General features: G+C 45.1%; 2 protein-coding genes across 5 annotated transcripts in view; both read left to right on the top strand.

Annotated features, from left to right (window-relative positions):
• The window catches only part of LOC137320706 (polymeric immunoglobulin receptor-like), a 788493-nt gene that overhangs the window by 220652 nt on the left and 549646 nt on the right, over positions 1-18195 (top strand). The window lies entirely within an intron of this gene.
• The window catches only part of si:ch73-337l15.2 (glutathione hydrolase 6), a 53235-nt gene that overhangs the window by 1713 nt on the left and 33327 nt on the right, over positions 1-18195 (top strand). The window contains exon 2 of one of the 3 annotated variants that reach the window (XM_067982399.1): positions 1981-2097. The exons of the other annotated variants lie outside the window; for them this stretch is intronic. The gene's annotated coding sequence lies outside the window, so the exon portion shown is untranslated. The remainder of the gene's footprint in view (positions 1-1980; positions 2098-18195) is intronic. 3 annotated transcript variants of the gene reach the window in all.

Here is an 18195-nt window from a genome sequence, read left to right as displayed (position 1 = left end):
ACAGCCTTGAATATAGGTCTATGACATGTAGTTACACAAAGTGCAGAAGGGTATGGATTTATCATAACTTGAACAGCAGTTATACTTGGTATTATGGTTTCTATAGTGCAAGTTTGTGGCAAAGATTTGGGGGATTTCCCTCATTTCTTGCAGAGGAATTAAAAGTTATTGTGGATATGTATTGGTCTTTGTTACTAAATCTGATTTAATATACAGATTGTTACATCTGTATATTATTAAAAATCTTGCATTTGTGTGGACTTTATCTCCAACTTCCTGTTATCTCAGTTTTTGGACAGGCTTTTATGTCCACATTGAAACTGCCTATGTGAACATTTATAACAGGAACCCTGTATGTAAACAATTATCTGTAACAATATAGTCACAGACTTTGGCCAGGAGATGACACTGTGTAGCATGTTTGTGAAATCTCTCAACTCCATTGCCTTTTTATATTAAAAAAAAATCTTATATTCATCAACTGACCGTGGGTGACACCACAGGCAATTTAGGCAGTTGTTTTAAAATTACTTCTACCTTTGTCACAGTGACATGGAGGCACTCTTCTTTCCTTAGCCCAGGCTCAGACACTCGCTCTTATTCTCACCCTTTCTGAGCCCAGCTTATGCTGGTAGTCTTCCTCCCCTCGTCTTCCTCCTCCTCCTCTCCCACCGCCTGAGTAGAGGCAGGTATTTGGACTTTCTTCATCCAATTGCTCAACTCATGCTCCATTACAGGACTCATGCCGTGGCTCAGTGGGTCGCACTCTCGCCTCTGTATCAGAAGGTCGTGGGTTCAAGTCCCACTCTAGGGACTATAATATAAATTCTAGGGTGATGCTCCAGTGCAGTACTGAGGGAATGCTGCGTTGTCGGAGGTGACGTCTTTCAGATGGAACGTTAAACTGAGGCCTCGTTTGCTATCTCAGGTGGACGTAAAAGATTGCATTACACTATTTAGAAGAAGAGCAGGGAGTTCTCCCCAGTGTCCTTGCCAATATTTATCCCTCAACCAACATCACTAAAACAGATTATCTGGTCATTATCACATTGCTGTTTGTGGGACCTTGCTGTGCGCAAATTGGCTGCCGTGTTTCCTACATCACAACAGTGACTGCATTTCTAAAGTATTTCATTAGCTGTAAAGCACTTTGGGACATCCTGGAGGTCATGAAAGGCTCTGTGTAAATGCAAGTCTTTCTTTTTCTTTTGCTAGGTTACGCATAGTGATCGGATGCACACAATGAAAGAAGAAAATACAGCCTTACATTTATATAGCACTTTTATCAGGTCGTCACATAGCACTTTGCAGTCTTCGAATTGCAGTCACCGTTGTTATATAATCAAACGAAGCTGCTGTTTACACACAGCAAAGTCCTACAGCAGTGATTTGTGTTTTGGTGGGTGCTGGCTAAAGGAAGAATGTTGGCCAGGACACCGGGAGAACTCTCTGCTCTTCAAATTCTCTCATTTAACATCCAGCCGAACTATTAGAATGGCCAATGGGTCCTCGGTTTAACATCTCATCACCCCAGACAATGCCATGCTTCCCTCGGTGCTGAACTAGTGTATCAGCCTAGATTATGTGCTAAAGTCCTGGAGTTCTGCTTGATCCAACCACCGCCTGACTCAGAGGCAAACATGCTACCAACTGAGCCAAGCTGGCAAGACTGGTAACTCGTGTGGCACAGTGCATTCCAAGAATCGAACAACTAACCACATAATGAATTACGTGGTAGTACGTCAGTAGAGTGATACATGAGTGGTTTATGTTGCCGTCAGATCTCTGAAAGAGCCTTACACTTGCTGACGGATTTTTAAAAAATATTAGCGGATATTCTGTGGTGTCACTCATAGTACGTTGGAGCAAATGTTCCCTCTGTTGTCTTTGTGTTATTTCCCCCCCTCTCTCTCTTTCCCCCCCCCTCCCTTTCTCCCTTTCTTTTCTGATTTGCTTCTCTTTTTCCTCTTATGTGGGAAGTGGTGGATGGCGTGACGTGACTGTTAGCTAAGATAGAAGCCCATGGAATCGAGGGAAAAGTACGGACTTGGTTAGGAAATTGGCTGAGCGAAAGGCGACAGAGAGTCGAGATAATGGGTAAGTATTCACATTGGCAGGATGTGACCAGTGGAGTCCCGCAGGGATCTGTCTTGGGGCCTTAATTGTTCACAATATTTATTAACGACTTAGATGAAGGCATAGAAAGTCTCATATCTAAGTTTGCCGATGACACAAAGATTGGTGGCATTGTAAGCAGTGTAGATGAAAACATAAAATTACAAAGCGATATTGATAGATTAGGTGAATGGGCAAAACTGTGGCAAATGGAATTCAATGTAGACAAATGTGAGGTCATCCACTTTGGATCAAAAAAGGATTGAACAGGGTACTTTCTAAATGGTAAAAAGTTAAAACCAGTGGATGTCCAAAGGGACTTCGGGGTTCAGGTACATAGATCATTGAAGTGTCATGAACAGGTGCAGAAAATAATCAAGAAGGCTAATGGAATGCTGGCCTTTATATCTAGACGACTGGAGTACAAGGGGGCAGAAGTTATGCTGCAGCTATACAAAACCCTGGTTAGACCGCACCTGGAGTACTGTGAGCAGTTCTGGGCACCGCACCTTCGGAAGGACATATTGGCCTTGGAGGGAGTGCAGCGTAGGTTTACTAGAATGATACCCGGACTTCAGGGGTTAAGTTATGAGGAGAGATTACACAAATTGGGGTTGTATTCTCTGGAGTTTCGAAGGTTAAGGGGTGATCTGATCGAAGTTTATAAGATATTAAGAGGAGCAGATAGGGTGGATAGAGAGAAACTATTTCTGCTGGTTGGGGATTTTAGGAGTAGGGGGCACATTCTAAAAATTAGAGCCAGACCTTTCGGGAGTGAGATTAGAAAACATTTCTTCACACAAAGGGTGGTAGAAGTTTGGAACTCTCTTCCGCAAACGGCAATTGATACTAGCTCAATTGCTAAATTTAAATGTGAGATAGATAGCTTTTTGGCAACCAGTGATATTAAGGGATATGGGCCAAAGGCAGGTATATGGAGTTAGATCACAGATCAGCCATGATCTTATCAAATGGTGGAGCAGGCATGAGGGGCTGAATGGCCTACTCCTGTTCTTATGTTCCTATGTTCCTGTGACAGGGTAGCAAGCTGCAGGCCGCATTATCTGATGGGAGGAAGGACGGGTGGGGAATGGAGCCGTCCATGGTCGCAGGGCACCAGTAGGGCAGAGATCTAGCCAGGACAATAGGATGGCTTTCAAGGCATTACAGGGGTCAGCAGTTTGTTCTTTAAAGTGCTTACTGCGCTTTGAAACCCCCTTCAACGCCTGTATCGTTCCCTCCCTCTTGCTGACCTGTCACCTCTCTCCCATTGTCAGCATTGCCATTCCTCTTATCCCACTCCCTATTCTCTCTGTCCTCCTTCCCTAGCTTCCTATTCCCCTCTTCCCTCTATTCTCTCTTTCCTTCTGCACTCTATTCTTCCCTTCCCACTATTTCCCTTCCCCCCCCCCTCCCATGGCCCTCTGAGGCCTGGCCTGAAAGACACTTACCCAGCATAGCTAGCTGCTCTATAAGTAGATTATAGTGTGTTGAGGTTGGTCGAAGGGACAATTCTCTCTGGTTCTGTGATCTGAAGCGACTCTACAGGACCCCATCACACACAGACGGAAAACTGAACAATATAGGTAGATTCTTCCAAGTCCCTCCCAATAGGAAAGCTGCTGTGCTACTATGCCACAAATATCCCACCCTCTCTCGTGAATAGATACAACATTTACTCTACATAAAGCTTCTCGGCTCCTATAACAGTAGCAATCATCTTTCAATGCTTAATATCAGGCACTCAATATCAGGGTCACGGACTGCAGTGGTTCAAGAAGGCGGCTCACCACCACCCTCTCAAGGGCAATTAGGGATGGGCAATAAATGCCGGCCTCGCCAGCGACGCCCACATCCCATGAATGAGTAAAAAAAAAACTTAAATCAGCCAATTTATTCTGATAAGTTCATAATGTGCACGATGAAATGGATCAAAGTGTGTTTTATTAATCATGTTGGTTTAAGAATACTCATTGCCGCTTCTGAAAGTACCAGGAGACTAGAACTTTATTTAGCATGGATTATTAATAGCCTCAGAAATTCATGGTATGTCTAGTATTTATCTGTTTATATATGAAAGGTTTTGCATCCACTCACAGTTCCTTCTGTGTAACACTTCCATTAACGCTCAAATTGTTTTGGTCGCAGTCACACTGTTCACGCAATTTCCACCGTGACTGGGTGTCAACGTTTGCGTCACACCTGTGATTTGGTTTTAAGCTGTAAGGTACAGACCCCTTATAATTGGCCTTTCAGTGGCACTGCTGGTAAGGTCCATCTTCCTGGTTGTTATTCTAGGTAATGCTGCAGGTAAATTTTACTTGGAAATTAAAATTTTTTTTAACTGCTCTAGGCTACCGTGTTCCCTGTGAAATAAAGCTTAAATAAATTTAAAATAAAGTTTATTTTCCACTGCCACTACGTTGAAGGGCCTTCCTGTTGTCTTTTTTTAAAAGAAAGAATTCTAGTCTGGCCACTGATTGACCCCATCATTCACTTCAAGAATGCAAAACAATTGCGCCTTATAGCCTGAGAGGAACTTATCCCTATGCTTTAGCAGCTGAATAATACATTGTCCATTACATGGCTTGGTACGCGTAACGTGCTTGGGAGGAACAGGTGACTTTGGACCTACGGTTCCCAAAGCCCTCCACCACTGGGGGTTTTCCTCGTCTCATGTTATGTTGTAGATCAGTTGTATAGAGATTTATTGCCATGATTAGTCAACAACTCCGTTATCGTTGTATCATGTGACTACCGGGATGGTAGAAGGCAAAGTAGATGGACCTTGTTCTTTTTTCCGTCTAGCAATTCCTATGTACGCGGAATAATGGTTTTTAAAACAGCGCATCTTCTGACTTACCATGAGCAAGGCCACAGGATGCCTGTTACTGCCTAAGCCCTGCTACTGCCAGCACTTTTGTGGTGTGCATGAGTATAACTCAACATATTATTATATAAAATATGTACCGGGGTGTTATCTCTATGAAATTCCCCTTCTCCCTCCTCCCAAATTCTACATTCCTCTGACTCTGGCCTTGTGCATCCCCCACCACCCAGCCCACCATTGGCTGCTGTTCCTTCAGCCAACTAGGGTCCGCACTCTGGAATTCCCTCTGTAAACCTCTCCAACTCCCTCTCCTCCTTTTTAAGATTCTCCTTAAAACCCACCCTCTTTTGGTCACCCCATCCTGATATCTCCTCCTTTGGCTCGGTGTTCATTTTTTGATTGCTCCTCTGTGAAGTGCCTGGGGATGTTTTTCAATGTTAAAGGTGCTTGTTATATAGTCACCAGTGCTCTCTGTCAAGCGTGAGTTGCTATAAAGTAGTATTGTATCTCAGTGAAACCATTGATATAATAAAAACTGCTGTGCTGCACAGTGTACTATTGCGAGAAAGAGCTGGAGAGTGAGACTAATTGGATTGCTCTTTCAAAGAGCCGGCACAGGCACGAAGAGCCGAATTGGCCTCCTTCTGTGCTGTAAGATTCTATGATCTATTCGGGAGATTTATACTTTTGCATTACAGAATGCACCACTTTGTGAACTTGAGAAACCAAGATGGAGGACCAAGGCCTACAGTTCAGGAGACCATCAAGGTTGAAAAGAGAATGTGAAGTAAACTAGGAACGTAGTGATTTAATGTGCTGTGATTGTGGAAGAAAGGAAAGATCGAAGAAGGTGAGGAGCTCCACCGTTTTGAAGTCCCATGAGAGAGTGAGTTAGAGTAGGAAATGATGATGAGTTCTGATTTCGGACAAAACAAAGCGATGGTGGATGCGAGCAGAGGCGGCAGAAGTGCAGCACGCTCGATGGAACCGCTCGTGATTCCTTCAGGACATTGGATCAAAAAGCTACCAGGGGACCTGCTGAGCGGAGGCCAGAGCCGGCTGGAAAGCAAGCGGGAGGGGGAAGAAAAGGAAGTGTGGGAAGCGGTGAGGGTGTGCCGGAAGGAGAACGATGGAGAGCAGGACTTAGTGGGGAAGAGAGAAAGAGTCGCCACTGCACTACACTGGGGAGTGGGCTGCTTGATGGAGGCTTAAATCAGCCATGATTTAATTCAATGATGGAGCTGGCCCGAGAGGCTGAATAGCCTACTCCTGTTTCTTATGTTCCTGTGTCTCAGATTAGCAGCAGTGTAGAGTTTTCCAGGCTCCTGCTGGCTCAGGGGATCCATATGTATGAAGGAGATGGAGAGGGTGTGTTGGCTGGGTATGACTCACCTCCACTTGTAACCAAAGGTTGTGGGCGAGGTCTTTAAGTTTGCATAACTCTTGCTAATGGGGAAGAGGTGCATTTCCCCCACCCTGCTGTGGTGCAACCTGGCAAACCCTACAGGAAATGTGGTATGTTTATCAGATCTGAGCAAATGATGCATGGGCTCCACATAGAGCTGAGAGGGTACCAGGAAGCATGACCCTTCCAGGTAGACATGTATCAGCAATCCTCATAGACCCTCTTCAAACCCACTCAGCTGCAGGAAGCCCAAGACTATCCAATAGCCGTGGAGGCCTTAGCACCCTCTGTCTACCTAAGCTGAGGGACCACTCGTAGGGTCTGTTCATCCATCACCCCGTGCTTGCTGACCTACGTTTGCTGCCGATCCGGCAATGCCTCAAATTTAAAATTCTCAAATCCCTCCATGGCCTCGCCCCCCCCTATCTCTGTAACCACCTCCGGCCCTACAACCCTCCGAGATCTCTGAGTTTCTCCAATTCTGGCCTCTTGTGCATCCCCGATTCCTTCATCCCACCATTGGTGGCCGTGCCTTCAGCCGTCTAAGCCCTTAGCTCTGGAATTCTCTTTCTGAACCTCTCCGTCTCTCTTCTCCTTTAAGGCGCTTCTTAAAACCTACCCCTTTGACCAAGCTTTTGGTCACCTCTCCTAATATCTCCTCATGTGGCTTGGTGTCAAATTGTGTCTGTTAATGCTCCTTTGAGGCGCCTTGGGATGTTTTACTACGTTAAAAGGTGCTATATAAATGCAAGTTGTTGTTGTTGTTGTTGTATTTACCACCCAAATGTAATGACCATCAAGCCTCAGCCCATGCCTCCTGCCACGTTTGGACCCTGACTCGTCCAATGAGTATTCCCACTCCAATGCGCCGTACTATGTAAGATGTTCATCGTAGCTCAGTTGGCAGCACTCTTCACACAAAGTCAAGTTGTGGGTTCCAGCTCCAGGACCTAAGCCACAGTGAGGGAGTGCTGAACCATTCCAGGTGCCAAACTTTGAATCGAACATTAAACTGCAGCCCTGTTTGCCTGTTCAGGTTAAAGATCCCCATTTTACCGTTTGGGGGGAGAAAAAAGCAGGATGTTCCCCCCCCCCCCCCACCCATTGTCCTGACCAACATTCCTCCCTCACAACACCGCAGACAAACTGGACGTTGCTGTTTGTGGGATCTTGCTGTGCGCAAGGTAGCTGCTGCAAACACATACGTAACAGTGACTGCTTCTCAAAGTAATTCGTTGCACCTGAAGCACTTTGGTACATTTCTGAAGATGTGTTGTGCATCTGCAAATGCAATACAATTTGTAGTCTAGTGTGAATGCTGTACTGAGAAAGTGTGGGATCCTCTATTTCCCCTATTTTTATATTCAGTAATCATTCAGCACAGACGGAGCTATTCGGCCCATCGTACCAATGCTGGCTCTTTGAAAGAGCTATCCGGTTAGTTCCACACCGCCTGCTCTTTCCCCAAATTTTTCCTTTTTCAAGAATCTATCCAAGTCCCCTTTGAAAGTTATTATTGAATCTGTTTCCACCGCCTTGTCAGGCAGGGCATTCCAGATCATTACAACTCACTTTTTAAAAAAAAAATTCTCCTCATCTTCCCTCTGGTTCTTTTGCCGATTACCTTAAATCTGTGTCCTCTGGTTACCGACCCTCCTGCCACTGGAAACAGTTTCTCCTTATTTACTCTATCAAAAAATCCTTCATAATTTTGAACACCTCTATAGAATCTCCCCTAACCTTCTCTGCTCTAAATAATTTTTTTAAAGAAAACTCACACAATAAGCAAAGAATTGTAAATAAAATAAAATTCACGATCCTGTACATTACAAACCCTGCTGGCAAGTGACTCTCGGTGAATATTAAAGCAGTGACTCAATGTCCGTGTGGAGACAGCAAATATAAACTGCAATATGTCTGCTCGGGAGGTTTATAAGATTATATAAACCACTCAATTGGATTACTGACTTGTAATTCACCGAGATACCTATTGTCCTCTATGTAATGACATTTTGATTAATGCTCTTGTCTTCTTCGCCTGCTTGCAAATATTTACATACCCTGCGGCATATCTAAATCTCGCGGCAGAGTTTAGGACAAAGGTTCGCACTAGTCGTCAACCCCGCCGACACCCCTTGCTAGTGAGTTTCCCATCTTGGGTGGGCTGACTGGGGGAGGCGGGGGTGAGTCAACCAAGGTCGTATCTCCAATCGACCCTTTGCAGGGTGTCATTGGCACAGGGCCGGGCATCCCCAGACAGATGAAATGAGGCATATTATTCTGGGTGGGTGTGGGATGTAAAGAGGGTGACATTTATTTTAGTTGGAGGGGGGAGTGGGAATAAATAGCCATTTTCTTAAATTATCGCCCAGCTTTATTCCACAGCCGTCTCTGTTTTTAATTAATATAAGACATTTATTCAAACAGGACATCAGAGACTTGGAGTTAATACAGGAAGCTCACTAATGTTCTTTTCTAAAGGTTACATTGGATCCTGGGATTGCAGTGTCCTCCTCCTCTGTTAAAGCTCAGAATTGAACCAGGCAGTTTACAATCCGTGCTCCGTTTGAGTGTCTGCCGGCCGGTCACTTCTTGCGACACGGGTTTAATCAGAGGGAGGCCGTCAAACCCGACAAAGCCGGATATAGAATTGGCTAAGGGACAGGAAACAGAGTAGTGGTGAATGGTTGTTTTTTGGACTGGAGGGAGGTGTACAGTGGTGTTCCCCAGGGGTTGATGCTGGGATCACTGCTTTTCTTGATTATATATTAATGACTTGGACTTGGGTGTACAGGGCACAATTTCAAAATTTGCAGATGACACAAAACTTGGAAGGGTAGTAAACAGTGAGGAGGATAGTGATAGACTTCAAGAGGATATTGACAGGCTGGTGGCATGGGCGGACACGTGGCAGATGAAATTTAACGCAGAAAAATGCGAAGTGATACATTTTGGTAGGAAGAACGAGGAGAGGCAATGTAAACTAGAGGGCACAATTCTAAAAGGGGTACAGGAACAGAGAGACCTGGGGGTTTATGTGCACAAATCATTGAAGGTGGCAGGGCAGGTTGAGAAAGCAGTTTGGAAAGCATAGGGGATCCTGGGCTTTATAATTAGAGGCAGAGAGTACAAAAGTATGGAAGTCATAATGAACCTTTTATAAAACACTGGTTCGGCCACAACTGGAATATTGTGTCCAGTCCTGGGCACCGCACTTTAGGAAAGATGTGAAGGCCTTAGAAAGGCTGCAGAAGAGATTTACTGATTCCAGGGATGAGGGACTTTGTTTATGTGGATAGACTGGAGAAGCTGGGATTGTTCCCCTTGGAACAGAGAAGGTTGCGAGGAGATTTGATAGAGGTATTCAAAATCATGAAGGGTCTAGACAGAGTAGATAGAGAGAAACTGTTCCCATTGGCGGAAGGGTCAAGGACCAGAGGACATAGATTTAAGGTGATTGGCAAAAGAACCAAATGTGACATGAGGAAAATCTTTTTTACACATCGAGTGGTTAGGATCTGGAATGCACTGCCCGAGGGGGTGGTGGAGGCAGATTCAATCATGGCCTTCAAAAGGGAACCGGATAAGTACTTGAAAGGAAAAAATGTGCAGGGCTACGGGGAAAGGGCGGGGGAGTTGGACTAGCTGGATTGCTCTTGCATAGAGCCGGCACGGACTTGATGGGCCGAATGGACTCCTTCTGTGCTGTAACCTTTCTATGATAAATTCATAGCGCGACCTTGGGCAGCATGAGGAGAGGGCGAGAGAGAGAGAGGATGGGGTTGTGGTTTAGAAAGTTTGACACCGTACGGAGGAGTGAGGGGTTAAGAACGAGGGGCCAAAAAGACCAGATTAAATGTGAGAGATTTACAACAGAGGGCAGGAGAAATTTCTTCATGCAGAGAGTTTGTGAGGCTGTGCAATTCACTTCCAGGGTTGGTGCTTGAGACAGAAACTATCTCAACATTCAAGATTAGTTTGGATAGATTGATGAAGGAAGACAGGAACAGGGAGGGGAAATGTGACTGGAATTATTTGCTTGCATGGAGGTTAAACGCTGACATGGACTGGTTGGGCAAAATGGCCTGTTTCTGAGTTGTAACTGCTTTGTGTTTACATAGAATTTACAGCACAGAAACAGGCCTTTCGGCCCAACTGGTCTGTGCAGCTTTTATGCCCCACACGAGCCTCCTCCCTCCCTACTTCATCTAACCCCATCAGCATATCCTTCTATTTCTTTCTTTCTCCCTCATGTACTTATATAGCTTCCCCTTAAATGCATCTGTGCTATTTGCCTCAGCTACTCCTTGTAGTGAGTTCCACATTCTCACGACTCTGAGTAATGAGGTTTCTCCTGATTGCTTTATTGGATTTATTATTGACTATCTTATATTTATGGCCCCTAGTTTTGGACTCCCCACAAGTGGAAATATCTTCTCCTTCCTAATTTTAAAGACCTGTATCAGGTCACCCCTTGGCCTTCTCTTTACTAGAGAAAAGAGCCCCAGCCTGTTCAGTCTTTCCTGATAGGTATAACCTCTCAGTTCTGGTATCCTCCTTGTAAATGCTTTTTGCACCTTCTCCAGTGCCTCTGTATGCTTTTCTACATATTTCTATATATTAATAAAGTATTTTACTGCCTACCACACACGTAGGGGTCAATTTTCGGATGGCCGAGCGGATGCATTCGTGGTGGGGGGGGGGGCCTCCTAAAATTGGGGATTCCCGGAGCGGGTCCAGAGCCCGGCTCCAACCCGCCCACTTCCGGGTTCCCCAATGACGCTAATCGGTGCGTGCGCAGCCCCCGCATGCGGCAATCAAAGCCGGCGGGATCCCACTTAAGATCATTATCTGGGTACTTGAGGTCGTTTACAGACCTCATTAGTTGGAGATTTTAGGAGGATTTGGATTTTGGACTACCCAGAGCACGTTTCCCATGCTGGGGGAAACACTCCCGGTTTAAACAGACATGTTGCAGCCAGCAGCCAGTGGCAGGTGCGGGGTAAACCCTCATTCATTGCAGCAGGGCACACTGTCACTCAGACAAAGTTTTGCCTGCCACACCGTTGTCTCCACGCTCCAAATTATTAAATCATACCCTAAACTCTGCTGTCCATAACAGTTACTTACTTTGCTGACCCCCTCACACTCACACTGTCAGGATGGCGGGGTGGGGGAGGGGTCCATTGCTGCATTCATCACTCCATTGGAGGACGAGCAACATCACCAGCCTTGCCAGGCATGCCGTCCACCTCCGCCACGTGGAGCTACACAACACAGTGTTGCGCAACAGGCACCTGCAGAAAGTAGTCGTGCAACTACACATACACCCACTGTAGGGTGACCCAATGGGTGGCATCAAGGGTGTTCATGGAGAAACTCATGAAAGGGCATTATTGCACAAGCCAGTCAAGAATGGCCAAGACGTGGCAGTAGTGATGACAATATAATATGTAATGTGAGTTGATCAGAAATCAAATATAAGTACAAACCATGGCAAACCCTCTAAAACACTCTTGTGCATCCCCTTCATGCTCACGAAATGTTTGCCTTACACTTCCTATTACACATATGTGATGCATGCCCTGTGGCTGCAGCACAGGTCGTGGCAGATGGGGTGAGGCTGACCGTGAAAGAGATGCACGAGAGGGTGAGTATGAAATAGACCCACGTGCCCAGTCAACAACCCCCCCCCCCACCCCCACCCCGCGGCTGCCAACCCACCTCCCTCCTAATATCGGGCCCTTAGACTTTTAAAGTGACCTGTCATGACAATTTTGTGCCATTATACTTAAAAGTTGGCATTGTTGGTCTATTGGGGCTCTTTACCTGATCTCGTGAGTTGACTACTTTTTCTCAACAATTATTGTTGACTTTTTTTTTTGAAAAAGAAATTATTCTGTGAATAAAAGACTTAAGAGTTTGCATTTACAAAGCACCTTCTCACCTCTCAAAGCCCGTCCTGTACAGTAGATGAATTTGAAATAGAGTGACTGTTGAGTAAACAAATACGCTCAGCTGTTTTAGATGAATGACCAGTTAATCTGTTTTCCTGGTGTTAGTAGAAGAATGATAGCCTGCTGTTCAAATAGGGAGCAATCTGAAGTGGCGAATGGAGCTCCTGTTCATAGAATCATATCGCACAGAAGGAGGCCATTTGGCCCATGGTGCCTGTGACGGCTCTTTGAAAGAGCTCTCCAATTAGTTCCACTCCCCCCTGCTCTTTCCCCACAGCCCTGCAAATTATTCCCCTTTTCAAGTATTTATCCAATTCCCTTTTGAAAGTTACTATTCTTCCACTGCCCTTTCAGGCAGTGTATTCCAGATCATAACAACTCGCTGTGTAAAAAGAAATTCTCCTCATCTCATCTCTTTTTTGCCAATTATCTTAAATCTGTGTCCTCTGATTACTGACCCTCCTGCTAGTGGAAACAGTTTCTCCCTATTTACTCCATCAAATCCCCTCATTGAATGTCTCATCCAAAGGACAGCACTGTCGGAGGTGCAGTCAGCCCAGATTATGAGCTGAAGTCCTGGATTAGAACTTTAATCCAGCACTTTGTTTGTGATGCACATTTAGTTGGTTGAATTGTCTGGTTTTATTTCTGAATGTACATACCCAGGCCTGATTGGTTCTAAAACATAAGTTTAAAATCTATTGATTTTAAACATCAACTACAAGGCAAATGGAGTAGTTCACTGATTACTAATCTTGTTTTTGCAATCGATCCATTCGAAACGTGTTAAGAAAATAATTGATGTTATGGCCTTCGTATGTGGTGACTGGAAGGTGGATAAGGACGGGGAGTTTTCAGGCCTGCTGAGTTGCTGAAAATTCAGTTCTATGCCATAGTGACTGCTGGGTGGAAAACAAACGCTTCATAAGGTTGTATACCTTAGAGAGTGGAGTGAGTATCTTTGTCAAACATGAAGAAATCTATTTTATTTGAGAAACCCCAGATGGCCCAGGGGACAGTTTAATTCCTGCATTCATCAAAGTGAGGGATTTCAGTTCTGGGAATTGGAATACTTTTCCACAATTATCGTGCCTTGTCCTGCAAATCATCCCAGATTAGAAACACACAGTGAAGCTCCCTGTACACTGCCCCATCAAACACTCCCAGGGCAGGTACAGCACGGGTTAGATACAGAGTAAAGCTCCCTCTGCACTGTCCCATCAAACACTCCCAGGGCAGGTACAGCACGGGTTAGATACAGAGTAAAGCTCCCTCTGCACTGTCCCATCAAACACTCCCAGGGCAGGTACAGCACGGGTTAGATACAGAGTAAAGCTCCCTCTGCACTGTCCCATCAAGCACTTCTAATGTACCTTGATTCCAACCTCAGAAGAACAGCAGTTTATAATGTTATACTTCCCATACCAGCCACCCTTGGGGCATGAGGGGTTGAAATTTTCAATTGATTGCCATCTTGGTCTCAGTGCAGCAGCTTTGTGTGGTGGCCTCGTGCCTGTTAAGCACTGGATTGAGACCGCCTCAAGGATCTTCACAGCCATTTCAGAGGGGATGCTGTCAGTGAATTTGAACTTGAGGTGTGCTAACCCGCTGCACCTCCCAATCCCCGTTCCATTTTGTCCCTTCAGTGAGTGCTGGAAGCAATGTGGAGAATGGCCAGTCGCCTGGTCCCTAGTTTCAGAGTTATTCAGAAAATCTTGCCCTTTGCCCTTGAAAGAAGTTGAATGAGAAAGAATCGTAGAGGTTTATAAAGTACTAAGTGGAATAGAAAGAGTTAATCCCGTGTACTGTTTCAAATTAAACCACAACTGCAGGACAAGAGACTTGGGTACAAACTGATAAAAAGCAAGTTCTGGACTGATGGCAGCAAACACTTCTTCACACACACTCACATAGTAATCAGTACCTGGAATGGGGTCCAGGTAGGAGAATGGGAGCAAAACCTTTGGAATCATTCAAGGGCAGTTAGATCCTGTGATCGGGAGTGGGGGACCGTAGGCTTCTATGGAAGGATGCGCTGGAGGGGTTGAATGGCCTCCCCCCATCTCTACTAAGAAATGAACACAATCTCCCCCAATAAATAATATGATGTGGAGATGCCGGTGATGGACTGGGGTTGACAATTGTAAACAATTTTACAACACCAAGTTATAGTCCAGCAATTTTATTTTAAATTCACAAGCTTTCGGAGATTTCCTCCTTCCTCAGGCAAATGTTTTTGCCTGAGGAAGGAGGAAATCTCCGAAAGCTTGTGAATTTAAAATAAAATTGCTGGACTATAACTTGGTGTTGTAAAATTGTTTACAATAAATAATATGTTCAGTATCTGCAGCATCATTGTAAAGTACCTATATTAGTGCAGATCTACAACAACAGCAACTTGCATTTATATAGCAACTTTAACATTGTGAAAACGTCCCAAGGCGCTTATATCTACCAAAAATTCTATTCCTTTTGAGGGTAATAAAATTACAACCCCCGCTCCCTCCAGAAGAATATATATGTTAGCATTCACAAGTTTTATGTTGTGTGTTGCTGGTAGCAGTGCTGCGGGGGTACTGCGGTTCCACAGGATATTAAGATTTATATCCTTGTAGTGAGTTGCTCATCTCAGCCAAGATGCTGTTGCTGAGTGATGACCAGGTACTTATCTCCCAAGGGAGGAGCAAATCCCCAACATTGGAAGAGGAGCAGGCCATTCAGCCCCTCGAACCTGTTCCGCCATTCACTTAGATCATGGCTGATCTGCACCTCGACTTCATTTTCCTGCCTTAGCTCCATATCCCTTGATACCCTTACCTGACAAAAATCTATTGATCTCAGTCTTGAAAGCTCTGATTGACCCCCAGCATCCACAGCCTTTTGTGGGGAAGAGCATTCCAGATTTCCACTACCCTTTATGTGAAAAAGTGCTTCCTGATTTCTCGCCTGAATGGCCTAGTTCTAATTGTAAGATTATGTCCCCTTGTTCTTGATTCCCTCATCAGAGGAAATAGTTTCTCCGTATCCACCCTATTGGATCCTTTTTAACATTTTAAACGCCTCAATCAGATCACCCCTCAATGTCCTATACTTAGGGGATTACAAGCCAAGTTTATGCAACCTGTCCTCATAATTTAACCCTCTAAGCCCCGGTATCATTCTGACTCGGTTATCCAGGCGGGTCGTTGAAATCAAGCCCACAGCTTCGCTGCTGGCGAGCAGCATGGAGCACTAAAGCAGGGGTAGAAAGTACATTTGAAATTGTGGGGTGGTGTAGGGTTGCCAGCTCTGGTTGGACTTATTCCTGGAGTTTTCATCACATGATCTCTGGCCTTCAACCGCCCTGCCCCCCACACTCCTGCTGTTGGTCACCCAACGCGTCCACCCTTGTGACGCACCACCTTCCCACACCCCCCCCGACTCTTTGTTGTTCGATTGGATGATTCTTGACCGTCAGTCAAACAGCCGATTTTCCCATCTCTGATATTGTTGCAATTAATAAATAAAAGTGCTCCAAGAAAATGCAACCAACGTACAATTTCTTTTTAATGCCCCAATGATTTTTCTCCCTGGGTGTTGCTCGCAGCAGTGTCCTGGAGATTAATCTTTAATTCCTGGAGACTCCAGGCCGATCCTGGAGGGTTGGCAACCCCAAGGGGTGTTGGATGAATAAAGTTGCAAAAGTAATAAAATGTGAGCAATGAGGAAAGTATTTTGATAATCTTATCAGCCTAGGGTTAATGGCAGCCTGTGTTATGTCACCACATGGATGATGCAAATGGACTAAGTGTTTGCTTTATGGCCCTTGGAGGAAATCTGCTGGTGGAGAGATAAGGCTTTCAAACTGCTGTCTTTGAGTAATGGTAGCAATAAACTTCATGTGTGATTGTAGCCAGTGCAGTTTAATGCGATTTCTTTCACTAATTCATCGGGGGGGGGGGGGGAGGCCGAGGCCGAGCCAGCCTATTGCATTCGGCCTGTCACTGCACGTCGTCAGGCCTGTAAACGTCTGACTGCTGCACACACAGTAGATTCCTTCCTTATATCCCTCCTGTGGCCTGTGATAGCACCACCACCGGCCCCATTCACCTACAGCCCAATTGTCGAGGAGAAATTTTGTTCCATTAATGAAAAGGAGACTTTTCTGTAGGATGAGACATTAAACGGGGGCCCCATCTGCCCTCTCTTGTGGACGTAAAAGATCCCATGGCCACTTTTGTAGAAACATTTTTCCTACCCAGAAAGGGAAAGAGAGAACTTGCATTTATAAAGCATCTTTCCTCCGAACGTCCCAAAGCACTTTACAATCAATGAAGAACTTTAAGATTAGTCACTATTGTAACATAGGGAAATGCAGCAGCCAATTTGCGCCCAGTCTGTGCTGTGTTAGCTCTCAGTCGGATGAGTAATTGGTCACCGGAACTGGCCTCTTAGATAGTGAGGGGACAATCGGTTGCTCCTCCTGATTGTTATCCATTGATCCCAACTGGAAAGTGTGCCTGACACCCTCCCCAGTTGAATATCCTGTGATACTACAGCAGTCCTGGCAAAAGAACCAGAGGGGAGATGAGGATAAATTTTTATACGCAGCGAGTTGTTATGATCAGGAATTCATTGCCCGAAAGGATGGTGGAAGCAGATTCAACAGTAACTTTCAAAATGGGAATTGGATAAATACTTGAAAAGGAAACATTTGCAGGGCTATGGGGAAAGAGCAGGGGAGTAGGACTAATTGGATTGCTCTTTCAAAGAGCCGGCCCAGGCACAAAGGGCCGAATGGCCCCTTTCTGTGCTGTAAGATTCTATGATTCGACTGTGTAGCTAAACGGCCTCTTGACCATCCGCAGAACTTTATCCCATCAGAGGAGGAGCTTTTGTTACTAAATTTAAGCAGTCCGAAGAAAGTCACATCATAGACCTTCACATCTCCAGCAGATACCTTAACCTGTCACAGCTTGAACACTCCCAACAGCCTGTACAGCAGCTGTTGGAAGCAGAGTATTTGTAAGTCACTGTACTCGAGTTCTGCTCTGGTGATTTATGGCATTAGCTAAAACTCAGGAGAGATTAAATTACGAAACTTGTTGCTGCCTCCCCGACCATCCACTTGAGTAATAACAGTGGGCTGGGCCTGGTACGGATTGAGAACAGCTAGGCTAATGTGAAAGGTGAGCCTGGGTTCAGGTTTCATCAAGTGTCACAATCGTATCCGAAATAAAATGGAGATATACGGCAATGTTGGGTAATAGAAATCGCAGACTAGCCTCAGGTATGCCTACGGTGACACTGTTTTAGCCACGTGCACCAATTGTAGCAGAAAACACCTTACACACATTACGGGTAAATTGACGTGTGTATTTGATTAACAAACTTCTACCACCACTCAATGCGAAACAGTGCAGACTTTTTCTTTCACCAAAGTTTAGAATTCTGGCAAACACTTGAACACTCTGCTTTTTGTCTGACCATTTTACAAACAATCACACAAAAAGGCTAAAGTACACATGCATTCGGCGTAAGAATGAATATTGCGGTCGCATGCCCAGCGACGGTTTCTATTACTCAATTTTCATTTACTAGTCAAAAATGCAATTAGCCACATCTGTATTCCCAATTAGCCACATATTGCTATTGGATAACGGATTGGACAACAACTATGACAATCTCAATGGTCAGTGTTTGCGTTGGGAAAATGCCAGACAAACCGTGCCCTTTTACTGGTTCATTTGACGAGACCCCCGTTCTTTGAGCAGCTTAATGATCCCCGCAAAAGGGACCTCAAAACCCACTGAAAGACTCCCCTCCAAGTGACTCCATAGGTCGCATGCTGACGGTGCTGAGTGTAGCCCAAGCATTTCACCTCTGCTAATTAGGTATCAGTGTGCGGT

The sequence above is a fragment of the Heptranchias perlo genome, chromosome 4 (assembly GCF_035084215.1).
Source record: "Heptranchias perlo isolate sHepPer1 chromosome 4, sHepPer1.hap1, whole genome shotgun sequence".
In the NCBI taxonomy this organism is placed as follows: Eukaryota; Metazoa; Chordata; class Chondrichthyes; order Hexanchiformes; family Hexanchidae; genus Heptranchias; species Heptranchias perlo.
This window is presented reverse-complemented; position numbering and strand designations above follow the sequence as displayed.